Source organism: Elephantulus edwardii, unplaced genomic scaffold, assembly GCF_000299155.1.
Source record: "Elephantulus edwardii isolate Elephantulus edwardi_28Jun2011 unplaced genomic scaffold, EleEdw1.0 scaffold00116, whole genome shotgun sequence".
In the NCBI taxonomy this organism is placed as follows: Eukaryota; Metazoa; Chordata; class Mammalia; order Macroscelidea; family Macroscelididae; genus Elephantulus; species Elephantulus edwardii.
In genome coordinates, this window is record NW_006399866.1 from 8142300 (window position 1) to 8159250 (window position 16951).

Here is a 16951-nt window from a genome sequence, read left to right on the forward strand (position 1 = left end):
CAGGCTTACATGCCAGGTAGGAGTTGGTGGTGTCAGGAATGGAACTCTGGCCTTGCTGACTTGAATTCACTGGCTCTGAGCCCCCAACTGTCCTAATGAAGGATCTCCCATGTAGTGGCAGAGGGTGGAAAGGGCTGGACAGGGGTCCAGTCCTGCTTGTTCAGGTAGCTGAACTGTGCTCTGACTCTCCACAGACTCCTGTCGTACTGCCACTCCCTAGGTAGGCTTCATTTGCCTCGAACATAAAGGGAACAAATTTTAATTCTGACTGTAAGGTGCACTGATTTTACATTTCTCAAAAACTGATTATATGTGTTTTGCAATAAAATCTGGTCATAGCATTCATCTCAGTGTGGCTAATTTTTCCAATGTAATTTATTTATGTGTCTACCATTGCTGGCTCCCATCATTTAGGACTTTATTCTATGAGACAGAAAGGCCAAACCTTCAGTCCTGTAGACATCAGAGTAAGTTGGCCAGCAGGACAATTCATTAGTTCAGTCAAGTTCAAGTGAAAAGGTATAGAGGTTAGGCTGGGTAATTATTTCAACTAGAATAATGAGATAACCTGAGGGTTAAGTAAAATTTTCTTTACACTTCCTATCATGCTTATAAAAAACAGCCCCATGTACTCTTTGCAGAGTGTTTATAACCCATTTGTGACCTTCAGGTCAGGCTCTTCTGGGGAAGGTCATCTGCAGATAACTTATAACTGTTTTATCACTGTCTCTGAAGAGCAGCAACCCAGAAAACTTTACACTCTCCTGTCTGTAGCCTACTCTTTTGTTCACCACAACAGGGCAGACAGTGCCATTGCACACAATATCTGTAATTTGCTGGATTTCACACCCAGAGAACCTTTAAAAGGCACGTCCTGCCCTCCACAGTGCCTGAATATGACTTCTTTTAATAAGCATCAAGTATCCTTTCTCAGTATAACCTGACAAAATTTGGAATAAGCTCAGTACAGCGTAGTGAGTAAGAGTTAGCTTTTGGAATCACAGTTCCTTTAAAATAAGCCTCTACTAATACCCAGTTGTGTAGTTTTAGGCAAGTGTCTTAATCTGCTGAAGCTAATTCCATTCTGTTTAAGTGGGAATTTCAGTTATTCAGATTGCTGTGGGGCAAGTAAGACAGTACATGTAAAGCATTCAGTGTAGGGTCTGGTCAGTGGTTGGCATTCACTAGAGAAGGGAGAATAAAGAAGAGTACATGAAAGGATGGACTCAGGAGTTAGAAGCCCACAGGGAAACTCTGTCTCATTTACTACCTTTATTACCATAGACAGATGATTCAGAAACTTAGTTTCCTCATCAAAAAAATGAAGGTGATAATAATCCTGATCCCGCAAGGTAATTATTAAATGAAATGTCACAATAGATGCAGAATACTTAGAAAGTACCTAGCGTGTAACAAGTGCTCAGTAAATGTTAGCTGTTAGGATGATACTCATTCTAACAGGAAAAACAGATAATTAAAGTAGTACCTTTAAACCAAAGGAGCCCTGCTGATATGGTGAAATAGAAATTTCAGGGTGCTAATTTACGAGTTGGTGTTTTGAATCCACCAGCAGCTCCATGGTAGAAAGCTGGACAGTCTTCTCCCATAAATATTGACAGCCTTGGAAATTCAATGGAGGGATCCCATGAGTCAAGAATCAGCTCACTTAACAGTGAGTTTGAGTTTTGGCTTTAACCAAACCAAAGCTCAGGAGTCCCCTTTTATTTATCTCTGTATCTGTTCCAAGGAGCACTAATGAGGCAGTGGTTAAGACATTATGTTGCTCACCAAAGGTCAGCAGTTTGAACTCACCAACCACTCAGCAGGAGAAAGATGAGGCAATCTGTTTCCGTAAAGGTTTACAGCCTTGAAATCCCTAAGAGACAGACCTACTCTGCCCTACAGGGTTGCTGTGAGTCACAGGCCACTTGATGGCAGTAGGTTTGGGGTTTTTGGTATCTCAATTCCTTTCTTCTCATCTCATAAAGAAGCCTACACATTTAAAATTATTAAAAATTGTTGTTGTTGTTGTTGTTGTTGTTGTTATGTGCCATCAAGTCGCTTGCAACTCATAGCGACCCTGTGTACAACAGCCCTAAATCCTGCTCTGTCCTGTGCCAATCGCACTGTCTCTGAAACTCCCATCCCAGTTATCCCACTCACTGAATCAATCCACCTCATAGAGGGCCTTTCCCTCCTGCTCTGCCCCTCCACCCTACCAAGCATGATGTCCTTCTCCAAGGCCCGGTCTCTCCTTACAACATGTCCAAAGTATGTTAGACGGAGCCTCAGAATCCTTGTCTCCAAGGAGCCACCTGGTTTAACCCTTTCCAGAATGAATCTGTTTGTTTTCCTAGCAGTCCATGGTACCCTCAATACTCCAGCACCACAGCTCAAAGGCATCATTTCTCCTTCTATCCTTCTTGATCATTGTCCAACTCTCTGATGCATAACAAGTGACTGCAAAGACCATGGCCTTAAGGTGCGTATCAGATGCACCTTAGTCTCCAGAGAGACACCATTGTTCTTCACTACTTTGGAGAAGTCCCTAACAGCAGACTTTCCCATGGCAATACACCTTTTCATTTCCTGGCTACTGGTGCGAATAGTGTTGACTGTGGAGCCAATCAAACTAAAGCTGAGAACAATCTCAATCTCTTCACCATCCATCCTGATGCTGCCAATTGGTCCAGTGGTGAGACTCTTTGTCTTCTTGACATTGAGCCTCAGTCTATATTGGAGGCTGCAGTAAGCGCTCAGGTCCTCCTCAGTTTCAGCAAGCAGGGTTGTGTCATCTGCATAACGCAGATGGTTGATAAATCTTCCACCAGTCTTGACCCCACATTTATCCTCATAGAGCCCAGCCTCCCGGATAATCTGTTCTGCATACAGGTTGAAAAGGTTTGGAGGTAGGACACATCCCTGGCATACGCCCTTCCCAATTTTGAACCATGCACTGTTCCCTTACTCTGTTCTGACGACTGCCTCCTGGTCCAAGTATAGGTTTCGCATTAGAATGATCAAGTGTTCTGGGATTCCCATTCTTCTCAGAATCAGCCACAGTTTGTTATGATCCACACAGTCAAACGCCTTTGCGCAGTCAATGAAACACAGATAGACATTCCTCTGGTATTCCCTGCTTTCAGCTAAGATCCATCTAACATCAGCTATACTATCCCTGTACCACGACCCCTTCCAAACCCAGCCTGGACTTCTGGCAGTTCTCTGCTGATGTGCTGTTCCAGTCATTTTTTAATAATCTCCAGTAGAATCTTGCTTGCATGTGAAATCAATGAGATTGTTCTATAGTTTCCACACTCTGTTGGGTCACCTTTCTTTGGGATGGGAACAAATATAGATCTCTTTCAGTCAGTTGGCCAAGTGGTTATTCTCCAGATTTCTTGGCACAACTTGGTGAGCACGTCCAGGGCAGCATCTGTTAGCTGAAATACGTCAATTGGCATACCATCTATTCCTGGGGCCTTATTTTTTGCCATTTCCTTCAAAGTAGCCTGAACTTCTTCTTTCATCACCATAGGCTCTATGTTGTTTCATGAAATTCTTCTGTGTCTTCCAATTCCTTTCAATACAGTGACTCAGTATATTCTTTCCATCTTCTTTTAATACTTCCTGGATCATTAATATTCTGCCGAAAGCATCCTTGATTATAGCAACTCGAGGTTTGAACTTGTTCTTCAGTTCCTTGAGCTTAAGAAATGCTGAGCGAGTTCGGCCCTTTTGATTTTCTGACTCCAACTCCTTGCACATGTCATTGTAATATTTTACTGTGTCATCCCATGCTGCCTTTTGAAATCGTCTGTTCAACTCTTTAGTATCTTGAATTCTTCCTTGTGCTTTGGCTTCTCTGTGCTCCAGTGCAATTTTCAGAGTCTCTTCTGACTTCCATTTTGGTCTTCTCTTCCTCTTCTGTCCTTGCAGTGACCATTTGCACTCTTCCTGGATGATACCTTTGATATCCTCCCACAACTCGTCTAGCGTTCAAGGCCTCAAACCTGTTCCTAACATGGTTCTGAAATTCAGGTGGGATAGACTCAAAGTCATATTTTGGTTCCCATGGATTTGGTTTCATTTTCCTCAACTTCAGGTTGAACTTGCATATGAGTAGTTGGTGGTCTGTTCCATAATCAGCTCCTGGCCTAGTTTTCACAGAGGATATTGAGCTTCTCTAGTGGTTCTTTCCGCAGATGTAATCGATCTGATTCGTATGCATACCATCAGGTGAAATCCATGCATATAACCTGTGTTTATGTCTCTTAAGAAACATATTTGCAATGAGTAAGTCATTGATTGTGCAAAATCCAATCATTCTCTCTCCAGCTCCATTTCTGTCACCGATTCCATGTTTTCCAACTACTGAATCTTCTTCTCTGTTCCCAACTTTTGCATTCCAGTCACCCATTATTATCAATGCATCTTGGTTGCGTGTTCGATCAATCTCCGATTGTAAAAGTTGGTAAAAATCTTCTATATCCTCTTCCCTGGCTCTGGTTGTTGGTGCATATATTTGAATGATAGTGGTATTCACGGAACTTCCTTGTATGCATATGAATATTATCCTGTCACTCACAATATTGTATTTTAAGATGGATCTAGCAATGACTTTTTTAACTATGAAAGCAACTCCATTTTTTTCTCACCTTTTCATCTCCAGAGTAATTAATATATCATATGATCATCCGACTCAGAATGCCCCATGCCAGTCCACCTCATCTCTCCAATGCCTAGTATGTCAATATTTATGTGTTCCATTTCTTCCTTAACAATATCTAATTTTCCTACATTCATGGTTCTTACATTCCATAAAAGTTATTCCATGTTTTTCTTTCTAGAAATACTTTCCCAGTGCTTTTCCTAGAAATAAAAACAATAAAGCTATTTAAAAAACAGCCAGACACAAAAGAATTCATACTGTGGTTCTACTTAATACAGTATCCTGAAACATACAAAATTAATCTATAGGTAAAGAGAGTGAGTTCTGGATGTCAGGGGACAGTAGTGCCTGGAAAGCTGCTTGTAAGAAGTGATTTAGTTTTATTTCTTGATCTAAGTGGGTTTTGGCATGGATACATTATGTTTTCAGTAAAAAGATTATGAAAATAATACATTGTTTGTTTTTGCACGCAACAAAGTAATGCAGTATCAAAGGGTCTTGCTTTCTTCTGAGCAAAACTGCTTTTAGGAAGCGCAGCAAATGACTAGACTATAGTCAAGACAGTTTCAAGGTGGGGATTGTCCGAAGTGAGTGAGCATGCAGCAAAGCCATGCCTGCTTGTTCTCCAGAGGTGAAAATTGATGCCTCAGAAAAACATTCAAAGTCATGATCTTCTTTCCCTTACTGCTTCCAAAGACAAAAAATGCAATTATTTCATCAGTTTCTGGCAAATTTTTAAAGAGGTGGATTTTCACAAAGGATCTGTGGGAAAAGGCCAAACTGTGGAATCACAACTAAAATCTGAATTGAACTCTCAGCTTTAGCGCTAACCTGCAGTGTCACCCTGAGCAGTTTCCTTCTCTTTCAATCTTAGTTTTTTTGTCATTTATAAAATGGAAATTATAATTTATACATTTTCAGATTTTTGAATCATTAATGTGTCTACTCCATACAAGTCTTAACTCTAAATGGTATTTTATATTAATGTTAGCACTGCCATTATTGGCTATTTTTCCTTTTGTTTTCTAAGTCCTCCATCTTAAAAGTATTAAAACCAGTTCAGCTTAAAAAAAAAAAAAAAAAAAAAAAGTATTAAAACCAGATCACAAAGATTAGATGGTGACCCTCTAGGCAAAATTTCACTAATTTCCACTTCTGCATGTTGAGCAAATTATTCTAAAAGCTTGATTCTATGAAGAGGAATGTGGCATCAGGATTGGAGGGAGACTCATCAATAGCCTTCATTATGCAGATGACACAACCTTGCTTGCTGGAAGTGAGGATTTGAAGCACATGTTCCAGAGGATCTAGGAATGCAGCCTTCAGTATGGACTGAATCTCAGTGTCAAGAAAACAAAGTTTCTTACCACTGGACTTCTAGGCAACATGATGATGAATGGGGAAGAGTTTGAAACTGTCAATAATTTAACCTGCTTGGATCCATAATTAACACCTTTAGTACCAGCAGTCAGGAAATAAGAATTACAGTAGGAAAATCTGCAGTTAGGGACCTTTCCAAATTATTGAGGAGTAATGATGTCAGTTTGAGGACTAGATGTATCTGATTCAGGCCATGGTTTTTCTGATCACTTAGTATGCATCTGAGACCTGGACAATGAATAAGGATGACAGAGGAATTGATGCCTTTGAACTGTGGTGTTAGAGAAGAACACTGAACATCCCATGGACTGCCAAAAGAACTAGCACATGTGTCTTAGAGAAGGCACAGCAAGAGTGCTCTTAAGAGGCAAGAATAATGAGGCTTCCCCTCACATACTTTGGGCATCTTGCTAGGAGGGGCAATTCCTTAGAGAGGGACATGATGCTAGGAAGGGTGGATGGTTGGCAAAGGAGAGGAAGCTCTTCAACCAGGTGGATTGATGCAGTGACTGCCACAGTCGGCTCTTGGGTGTCAGAAAGTGTGAAGATGGCACAGAATAGGACGGGGTTCAGGTCATTTTTCCTTAGGGTCACCAAAAGTTGTACTTGACTCAACAGCACCTAACAACACCACCACCCACTTGGGAAATTATCAGAAAGAAATAGATGGTGACGGAAATAGAAACATCTCTCCCAAAGCAGTGATTTTCTTTGTTTTCTGAGGTAGGGCAGTTGGAAGCCTGGTCCCAGGCACCTGTGGAACACTTCTGGTAGAATGCATGGCACCCTCTAGTGGAGAGTCACTGTTGTGAAAAACTTCTGGAACACATATTTGTCAGAATATTTGTTTCTTATAAACAAACTTCTGTTCAGTCTTTAGCCTTGTAAGTAGAAACTTCATTGATTAATCACAGAGGATTTTTGTGACAATCAGATGAACTGTGTCTGTATTACATTATGCAGTGAATAAATACATTTGTTCATCATCCCATCTTTTATAATAATCAAGTCTATAGCTTTATACCCTCTCTCACACTTTGCCAAATTCATGCAAACCCACTGCTGTCAAGCTAATTCTTACTCAGTAACCCATACTACTAGAACGGACTCATCAGGTTCCACACCTGTAATTATTTACAGAAGCAGACGGCCCCATCTTCCTCCTTCTTGAGTGGCTAGTATGAATCTGAATCACTCTTATCCTTCCTGGCAAATTAGATAATACCCTTTCATTCCAACAAACAAACCTGTACACACCCATCCAGAAATTCCTTCTTTCAGAAACAGATTCTACTACAAAGTAAAGGCCAGCAAAACAGCACGCCCATTATGAGCGTTCAAGTGAGCAGCTGGATTCTGAGATCAGTAAATAATTTATTTTATTTCAACTGAATAGCCAGGTGCTTCAGATCTTTCCTGACACTGATGGATGGTTTCCTCTGCTCGTCCATCCTGTGTAAGTCAGAAGCAGAGATTTCCCTTGCCCCCTGTGGCAAGTTCTAAGTGGTAAGTGTCTATATGCAGCATTTACCCAGCAGCCCTGCTGATGTCACAGAAAACTGCCTGTCTACTCTAAGTTAGTAGTACGTAAGAGCACACAGCAGAGCGCTGTGTGCAGAAATCCCCAGTCTCTGCAGTACATTATACCTGCACATCTTCTGATTGGTTAGTTGTGTCCTGGGCTCATTACACCATCTGCCTTTTATTTTTTAGAAAATCAAGGGATAGAAGACTCACAACTCTGCCCTTGTCCTTAAGTCTTGAACTTAAGCCCATCTTCTGCCATACTTTTCTCTCACTAAAAATCTACTTCTGTTAGGAAACATGGCAAATAGCTGTGTTTCAAAATAATATTAAGAAGAATTGTAACTTTCAAAGACAGTTGTATAGGTACTTCGCCGATTGTTCTCTTTGTGCGCATCATCATCTGTAATGGTTGTTAGATGCCATCGAGTCGAGTGCAACCCATAGCAACCCTATGAACAACAGATCTGAACCTTGTCCTATCCTGTGCCATCATCATACTTTCTGACATATTAGAGCCCCTTGTGTCAGGCACTGTATCAATCCACCTGGTTGAGGGCCTTCCTCTCCTTCCCCAACCCTCTACCTTTCCAAGCATCATGTCCCTTTCCAAGACATAGCTGTTCATTCTCTTGACCATCCATGGGATGTTCATTATTCTGCTCCAACACCACAGCTCCAAAACACCAATTCTTCTATCATCCTTATTCATTGTTCAGCTCTCAGATGCATAGAAAGTGATCAGAAAGTCCATGGCCTGGACACATCTTAGTCCTTAAACTAACATCATTACTCCTCAGTAATTTGGAGAGGTCCCTAACTGAAGACATTCTCAGTGCAGTACTTCTCCTGATTTCCTGACTGCTGGTACTAAGGATGTTAAAAGATGAAGTTGTTGATAGTTTCAATCCTTTCTGTATCTATCATGATGTTATTGGTCCAGTGCTAAGAATCTTTGTTAACATTAAGATGCAGTCCATATTAAAGGCTTTGATCCTCTGCAACATACGCATCAACTCCTCCTCACTTTCAGCAAGCAAGATTGTTTCATCTGCATAATGCAGGTTTTTGATGAGTCTCTCTCTGATCCTGATGCCTCATTCCTCTTTATACAGTCCTGTTTCTCGAATAATTTTCTCAGCATACAGATTGAGCAGGTGTGAAGAGAGAATACAACCTTGACATACTCCCTTCCTGATTTTAAACCATGTAATGTTCCCTTCTGGAAGCAGGAGCGGCATCCACTTCCGAAATGGCTTGCCTCCGGAAACTCTATGTACGAACAGTGCTCAGGCTGTTCGTTCATAGGGTTGCTATGAGTCGTCTACGACTCGACGGCATTAAACAACAACAGCAACAATGTTCCCTTGCGCTGTTTGCTCAACAGCTTCCTGGTCTAGGTATAGGTTTTACATGAACACAGTTAAGTGCCCTAGGGTTCCCATTTTTCCCAGTGTTAGCCATAACTTGTTATGATCTACATAGTCAAATGCCTTTGCATGGTCAATAAAGCACAAATAAATATTCTTCTGGTATTCCCTACTTTCAGCCAAGATCCATCTGACATCAGCAGTGATATCTCAATGATAGCCTCTTCTAAATCCTGCTTAAACTTATGGCAGTTCCCTATCTAGGTACTGTTATAGCGTTTTTTTAATGATCTTCAGAAATACGTTGCTTGCTTATGAGATTAATGATATTATTTGATAGCTTCTACATTTTCTTGGATCACCTGTCTTGGGAATGGGAACAAATAATGATTTCCTTCCAATCAATTGACCTTCCAGTCAGCTCTCCTCAAAATTTCCTGGTATTAAAAAAAAAATTTCCTGGTATAGACTAATGAGCACACTCAGGGGTCATATCTGTTAACTGAAACAAGTCAATTGGTACCTTATAAATTCCTGGGGCCTTATTTTTTTGGCAATGCCTTCAGTACAGCTTTCACTTTCTCCTTCATTAATATTGGCTCCTGCTCATATGGTAGTTCCTGAAATTTTTCAACATCAGTCACTTCTTTTGGTACAGTGATTCTGTTTATACCTTCCGTCCTCTTTTGGTGCTTCCTGGGTCATTCAGTATATTGTCCACGTTGTTGTTGTTACATGCTGTTGAGTCGTTTGTAACTCATAGTGACCCTACCAGAGCCCTAAACCCTGCTCTATCCTGTGCCAACCTCACCATCTCTAACACACTTATTACCCCAATCAATGAATCGATCCATCTCATTGAGGGTGTTCCTCTCCTTCTCTGTCCCTCCACCCTCCCAAACATGATGTTCCTCTCTAAGGACTGGTCCCTCCTTGCAAAATGCCCGAAGTATGTCAGACAAAGCTTCACAATCCTTGCCTCCAAAGAGCAGCCCAGTTTCACCCTTTCCAGGACAAGCCTGTTTGTTCTCCTAGCAGTCCATGGTATATTCAACACTCTCTTCTCCAGCACCACAGCTCAAAGACATCAATTCTCTTTCTATCATCCCGAGTCACTCTCCAGCTCTCCAATGCATAGCATGCAGTTGTGAAGACTATAGCCTGAATCAGGCACACCTAAGTCTCCAGCCTGACGTCGTTGCTTTTCAGTACTCTGGAGAGGTCCCTGACAGCTGACTTTCCCAATGCAATTCGTCTCTTGATTTCCTGGCTGCTGGTACCAAGAGTGTTGACTCTGGAGCCACGCAAACTGAAACTGTTAACTATCTCAATCTCTTCACCATCCTTAATGACGCTGCCAAACAGCCCAGTGGTGAGAATCTTTGTTTTCTTGATGTTGAGCTTCAATCTGTATTGAAGGTCCTTGACCTTCTGCAGCAAATGCTTCAGGTCCTCCTCAGTTTCAGCAAGCAGGGTTGTGACACAGGTTGTTGATGAATCTTCCACCAGTCGTGCTGCTACATTCCTCCTCATACAGCCCAGCATCCCAGATGATCTGTTCTGCATACAGATTGGAAAGGTATGGAGACAAAATGCAGCCCTGGTGGACACCCTTCCCAATTTTGAACCATGCAGTGTCTCCTTCCCCTGCTCTGATAACTACCTCTTGGTTCAAGAACAGGTTTTGCATAAGCACAATCCAATGTTCTGGGATTCTCATTCTTCCCAGAGTCAGCCAGTTTGCTTTGATCCACACAGTCAAAAGCCTTTGCATAGTTAATGAAGCATAGATAGACAGAAATGAGGCTGGAGCTAGAATGATAGAATTATGCACCTTACTTATTAATTGCAAATATCTTTTATAAGAAACACAAACGCAGGCTATACACATGGATTTCACCTGATGGTATGCATAGGAATCAAATCTATTACATCTGTGGAAAGAATCACTGGAGAAACTCAGTATCAGCTGTGAAAACCAGGCCAGGTGCTGGTTGTGGAACAGACCACCAACTACTCATATGCACGTTCAAGCTGAAGTTGAAGAAAATAATATCAAATCCACAGGACCCAAAATTTGACCTTAAGTCTATCCCACTCAAATTTCAAAATCGTCTCAGGGACAGGTTTGAGATCTTGAACACCAGTGAGCATAGACCAAATGAGCTGTGGGAGGATATCAAGAATATCGTACATGAAGAATGCAAAAGATCATTCCAAAGGCTGAAGAGGAAAAAAAGACCGATGAGTGTCATATGAGATTCTGAATATTGCATTAGAGCACCTAGCAGCCAAAACTAAAGGAAGAAATCAAGAAATTAAAGAGTTGAACAGAAAATTTAGAAGGGCAGCTCGAGATGATAAAGCAAGATATTATAATGAAATGTTCAGAGCGCTGGAGTCAGAAAATCAAAAGAGCAGAAGAACTCACTCAGTATTTCTTAATCTGAAGGAATTGAAAAACAAATTCAAGCCACGAGTGGCAATACTTAAGGATGCTTTGGGCAGAGTGATAAATGATTTTTGAAGCATTAAAAGAAGATGGAAGGAGTATACAGAGTCGCTGTACCAGAAGGAATTGGCTGTCACAGAAGAATTTCATGAAACTACTTATGAGCAAGAGCCTGTGGTGAAGAAAGAGGAAATTCAAGTTGCTTTGAAAGAATTGGCAAAAAACAAGGCTCTAGGAGTTGACAGCATACCAAATGACATATTTCAACAGACGCTACCCTGGATGTGCTCACTAAGTTATGCCAAGAAATCTGGCCAACTGACTGGAAAGATCAATATTTGTTCCCATTCCAAAGAAAGATGACCTGAATGTATGGAAATTATTGAACAATATCATTAATATCACATGCAAGCAAGATTCTGCTGAAAATTATGCAAGAACAACTGGAGCAGTACATCAACAGAGACCTGCCAGATGTGCAGGCTGGGTTTAAAAGAGGCCGTGGTACTTAGGGATATTATAGCTGGATCTTTGCAGAAAGCAGAGAGTACCGGAAGAATGTCTGTCTGTGCTTCATGTTGTCCATAACATCTTTTAATATTACAACTTGATGCTTAAATTTTTTTTTCCATTTTCTCAGCTTGGAAAATACAGAGTGAGTTCTTTCCTTTGTATTCTCCAGTTCCAGCTCTCTGCACATTCCATTATAATTCCTTGCTTTGTTTTCTTGAGCTGCCTTTGAAAACTTCTATTCAGCTCTTTTACTTCAGCATGTTTTCTCTTTATGTTGGTTTCTCAAAGTTCAAATGCAATTTTCAGAGTCTCTTGATATCCATTTTTTCTTTCTCCTCTGTGTTTATCTTTCTTCATGGATGATATCCTTAATATAATCCAACAATTCATCTAGTCTTCAATCATTGATGTTCAGTGCTTCAAACTTTTTCTTAAAATGATTTTGAAATTCAGATGGAATGGATTCAAGGTCATATTTCAGTTCTTGTGGATTTATTTTAATTTTCTTTGACCTTAATTTGAACTTGCACATGAATAATTAATGGTCTGACCCAGAGTCCACCCCGGCCTAGTTTTAACTGTTGATAGTGAGCTTCTCCACCAATGCAATTCTCTAATATTGTGTCTATTCATGTTCCTCTAGAGTGCTCCTACAAGACAAAGGTGATGAAGCTTTGTCTCACATACTTCGGGCATGATGCTATGAGAAACTATTCCTTGGAGAAGGACAATATGTTTGGGAAGGTGAAGGGATTGCAAAAAAAGAGGAAGACCCTCAAGAGTGTGGATTGGCACAGTGACTATAACAAAGGAGTGGAGGGTGTCAGAGGATGACACAGGACAGGACAGGTCCCAGCTCCATGCTTAATAGGGTCACAGTGAGTCATACTTGACTAAACAGCACCTACCAACAACTCCCTATCTTAATACTTGACTAAACAGCACCTACCAACAACTCCCTATCTTAACACTCAGAGATCACATGGAAATGTAGCGTGTATACTGCTGCTTCCTCCTGTTCCCCTTCAGACATCGATCACTATACTTCCTCCTTCTGTTCCAGACCTTACCACTGAATGTTTTCCACCCCAACCCTGTTAACAACTCTTACCACCATTTAGAGTTAGTATGTAACTTGACATTTATTTGCTGTCCTTGTTCTGCCAGCCTTACTTTGGAAAGCTTACCAAACAAAGCCATCATGCATGTCCATTCCTTTATTTCTCTAACGTGTTCTTGGAACAGTTCATCCTCTCTGCTTCCCCATCAGTGCTTGACCTAAAAATGCAGATGTTTTTTTAAGCATAGACCTTCTTTGAACTTCTATCAAGTTATTTCCATTAAGTTTGATCTCACTTATGCCCGACCCTCTGTGCCTGACCACTGGGGAGAAGTGAAAACACGGAGGCAGCATGCTGCCTAAACAGACCACGGGAGAGCATATGGGGAAGATTAAAATGAAGAAGGTCAGATGGTAAAATCTGGCCGTGACCTAGGAAGCCTGTAATATACTATCAGTAAGTATTTGTGGTATGGCTAAAAACTGAATTACAGACCCACCCTTTTGAGAATTCCTGTCAAGTAATGCAAGGTTACTGATGACAGTGTGTCACTTTCTCAGGTGGCTGGCATAATGAAATCAATGAGATAACAGTGTGTGAGAGTTCACCAAGGTTCTGTATTCTTTTTAATCACTTCCTCATCGTTGTTACTTGATATCCAACAGTCTACCAAGGACTGAACATGAAGAATGTTTTTTTTCTAAATTCTACAAACAGCATTGTAAATTCTCATAGGAGACATGTTCATACTTCCTAATTGACATTGTAAGCTCACCTGAGGTGTCCATTTAGCAAAAGAGACTTTGGGGGTCTGCTGCCTCACTACCTCCCTAAAACTGTCTCAGCTGTCATGTAGTAAACTCCAACTTTGTGCAGAGTACTGTGCTGGGTGCTGCTTTACAGTCTTGGTCGCTTTCGTGGTCAAATTATCCCTTAATTTTTATTCCAAGGATAATGTGTTCTACTCAGGTACACTCAGACTTGTTGCGGAGGAGTCTTTTACTGTGCACACATTGGAATTGACAGCTTCTAACTGTGGCTCCCAAACAGTTTTGGATGGTTAGCCCCTTCAGTGGAACAGTGATCCTAGGATGCATGACCCCCACTTAGTTTGAGTCTCATTTTAATTGTGACCAAAAATACTATTCTGTTTCATCTGTTTTTTCGGTTCCTACAACATTTCTGGAGGCAGTGCTTTTATATAGTGTAATGTCTTTAGTGAGAGAGTGAATACAATTACTATATAAACATGAAAGTGCCTTGCAAAGCAGGAGAGCTGGTCTGTTTAAGCCTCAGACTGAAAGTAAGGAAATATAAATTATGGTTTCAATTCTGTCATTAGTGAGTGACATTAGACAAGTCAAATCTCTTCCCTGAGCTTCAATTTCTTCATATGGAGAAAGAAACCCCTGACTAGGTGATCTCTAAGGTCTCATTAAGCCCAAACAGCCTTTGTGTCCAATCCTGTGTGTAAATATAGACAAGTTGCAAAGACTTCCGTGAGTGGTCTGTGGATGCTATCGATTGGCTGTGTAAATTCAGCAAAATCCACTCTGGGAAAGAGTTGTTCAGTGGTACTCCCGGGGGCTTTTCCAGGCTTTCATAGGCTCTAGGTAACCTGAAGAAAAGAGGATTGTAGAATTCTATAAAAAAAACTATTTCAAGATTTAACAACAGTAGAGCTTTTGTAATCTTAGATTCAGTGTTGATGAATGAACCAGAGCTCATGATGTCTGAGCAAATAAACAGTAGCTCAGGAAAATACATCAGGCACAGAATGCTAAATGCCCTAACTTTGCCAAATTGGTATGTTTCCTAGAAGGGCATTGTTAGTATATATCTTCGGGGAGGTTGTGCCTCGTAAGAACCAGCAATCTCTTCTGGGACAATAAACAGCTAGAGACCTAGAGTACATACTAGACTTAGCCAGATAAACCTGTGGTTCAGCCCAGCTGTGCACTTTACTAACTTGATTCATCTTAAAAGAGCACATCACTTGCCTTAATTCATCTTTAATAATAATTTTGCAAGCAATTAAACCCTCATTGTGTGCCAGGCACTGTGCTGAGTTTTTTAATGTACTGTGCCATTCCATTTTCATGGCATCCTGGAAATTGGTACTAATGTTTACCCCCATTTTACAAGACAGGACGCTCAGGCTCACAGGGAGGGAACTAAATCTGCCCAGGATAACACCTGTGGGGACGGTTCCAACAAAGAGACTACAGAATGGGGTTTCACTTCCACTGCAATTCAAGTTGTAAGGCTGCTTCTCCTGTTGTTGACTTGGACCCTCTGAGATGCAGAGAAAGCGACATTTGGTGATAGGAGGTTTTGCATGTCTTTTGGGTCAGGTCTTGTTCCCCCTGCTGAACAGTTGTTCTGAATTCTGGTACTTCCAGCACTGGAGTATAGGGTAAGTGTCAGGATGAATTCCCCTTTCACACCAGACTGGGATCAGTCATGTTCCTGTGTACATTCCTATTGTAACTCTCTGAGCTTCCCAGGCCTGACCTTTTGTCCCTAAGTCTGTGTCACTGTAACACTGTGTTAGATCCCTTAGTCCGGTGTCTGACTCAGAATAATAATAATAATGGTTAGAAGTCATACTCTTAGTCACTGTCCTAAGCACTTCACATGCATTTGTCTTAATCCTGGCAGCAACCCTATGAGGTGTTACTATTGTTGTCCCCATTGTGGAGCATCTAGCCCAAAATCACATAGCTGAAAGTAGCAAAGCTGAAAGTTGAACTATCTGACCCCAAAATCCCATTCCTAACCTCTTTGCACTACAGGCTTTAAATGTAAAACTGGTTAATAGTGCAATACAGAAAGAGCCCTGGTATCATAGCGGTTAAACAGTCAGCTGCTCACTGAAAGGTACCAACCACCCACTCCAAGGGAGAAAGATGTGGCAGTCTTGCTTTTGCAAAGATTTCAGCCTTGGAAACTTTATGGGACAGTCCCCCAGGGTCACTGTAGTCAGAATCAACTAAATAACACACAACAACACATTACTTACAGAAATATTGTAAGCTCTCAATAAGTCACTGTGCACGAAAGTACTTGTTTTGAGTGCTATGTTAACAGAAGATGAAATACAGTGCTAATTTCCTTCCATGAAAATCTTCTGATTAGTTAAGAGAGACATGGCTCTCCTTGTGATAACCTTTGGACAAATAGATTGCCTCGGGGGGTGGGGGGTGTATGTGTATGTGTGTGTGTGTGTGTTGAATTTTTATTTATTGCAAGCTGTCTTGTTAAGATAGAATTTATATGCAGGTGTTGATGTAAGACAGCAATCAGGCAGTGTTTTCTGCTTTTGTCAGTTGGTGTGATAGTTTGCTTCCAGTGAAGTTTGACTCACTGTATCTGGAAGCTGTCAGAAGTGGGAGCATGAAAAGGTCATGACAGATAGTTGTGGATAACTGGCTAGGGGGGGAAAGCTGGTAACAGAGACAAATGGCCTCCCTTGTTTCCTAAGGACAGGACTGACTAATCCTGGCTTCTTCAGGCCAGTCCCTAAGCTCTCTCCTTCCTCCCTGCCACAGGTGGTATAGTGAAACCTGCCAGGCACCTTTTTTGCAAATGACACCAAGTGTGGTATCTGGCAGCTCATGGGAGCTGTGCCCTGCAGCTCAGCTCCTTGAGCATTTACGAACTGTTCAATGAAAGTGTAAAAGTCCTCTTTAACCTTCTTACTGTTGTTGTGAACCATGAAGTCTGAACTGACTCATAGCTTACCTAACCTCCAGGGGGTTTCCAAAGATAGTAAATTGCACAAGGGGAGATTGCCCATTCTTCTGCAGAGTAATTGGTGGGTTCAAAACTGTGTGCCTTTGGAAATGCAAAGCATTTTCTTACCAACAGGCCACCAGAGCTCCCATTATTAGCCTTTGTTGTTGTTTTTGTTCTTGTTGTTGTTTACCACCACGTCAGAAGAGACCCATAGTGGACCTTCCAACAGGTTTTAAGAGGC

At 41.2% G+C, this 16951-nt stretch overlaps 1 protein-coding gene across 4 annotated transcripts in view; it reads left to right on the forward strand.

Annotated features, from left to right (window-relative positions):
• Positions 1-16951, forward strand: part of MAPKAP1 (mitogen-activated protein kinase associated protein 1) — a 372056-nt gene that overhangs the window by 312116 nt on the left and 42989 nt on the right. The window lies entirely within an intron of this gene.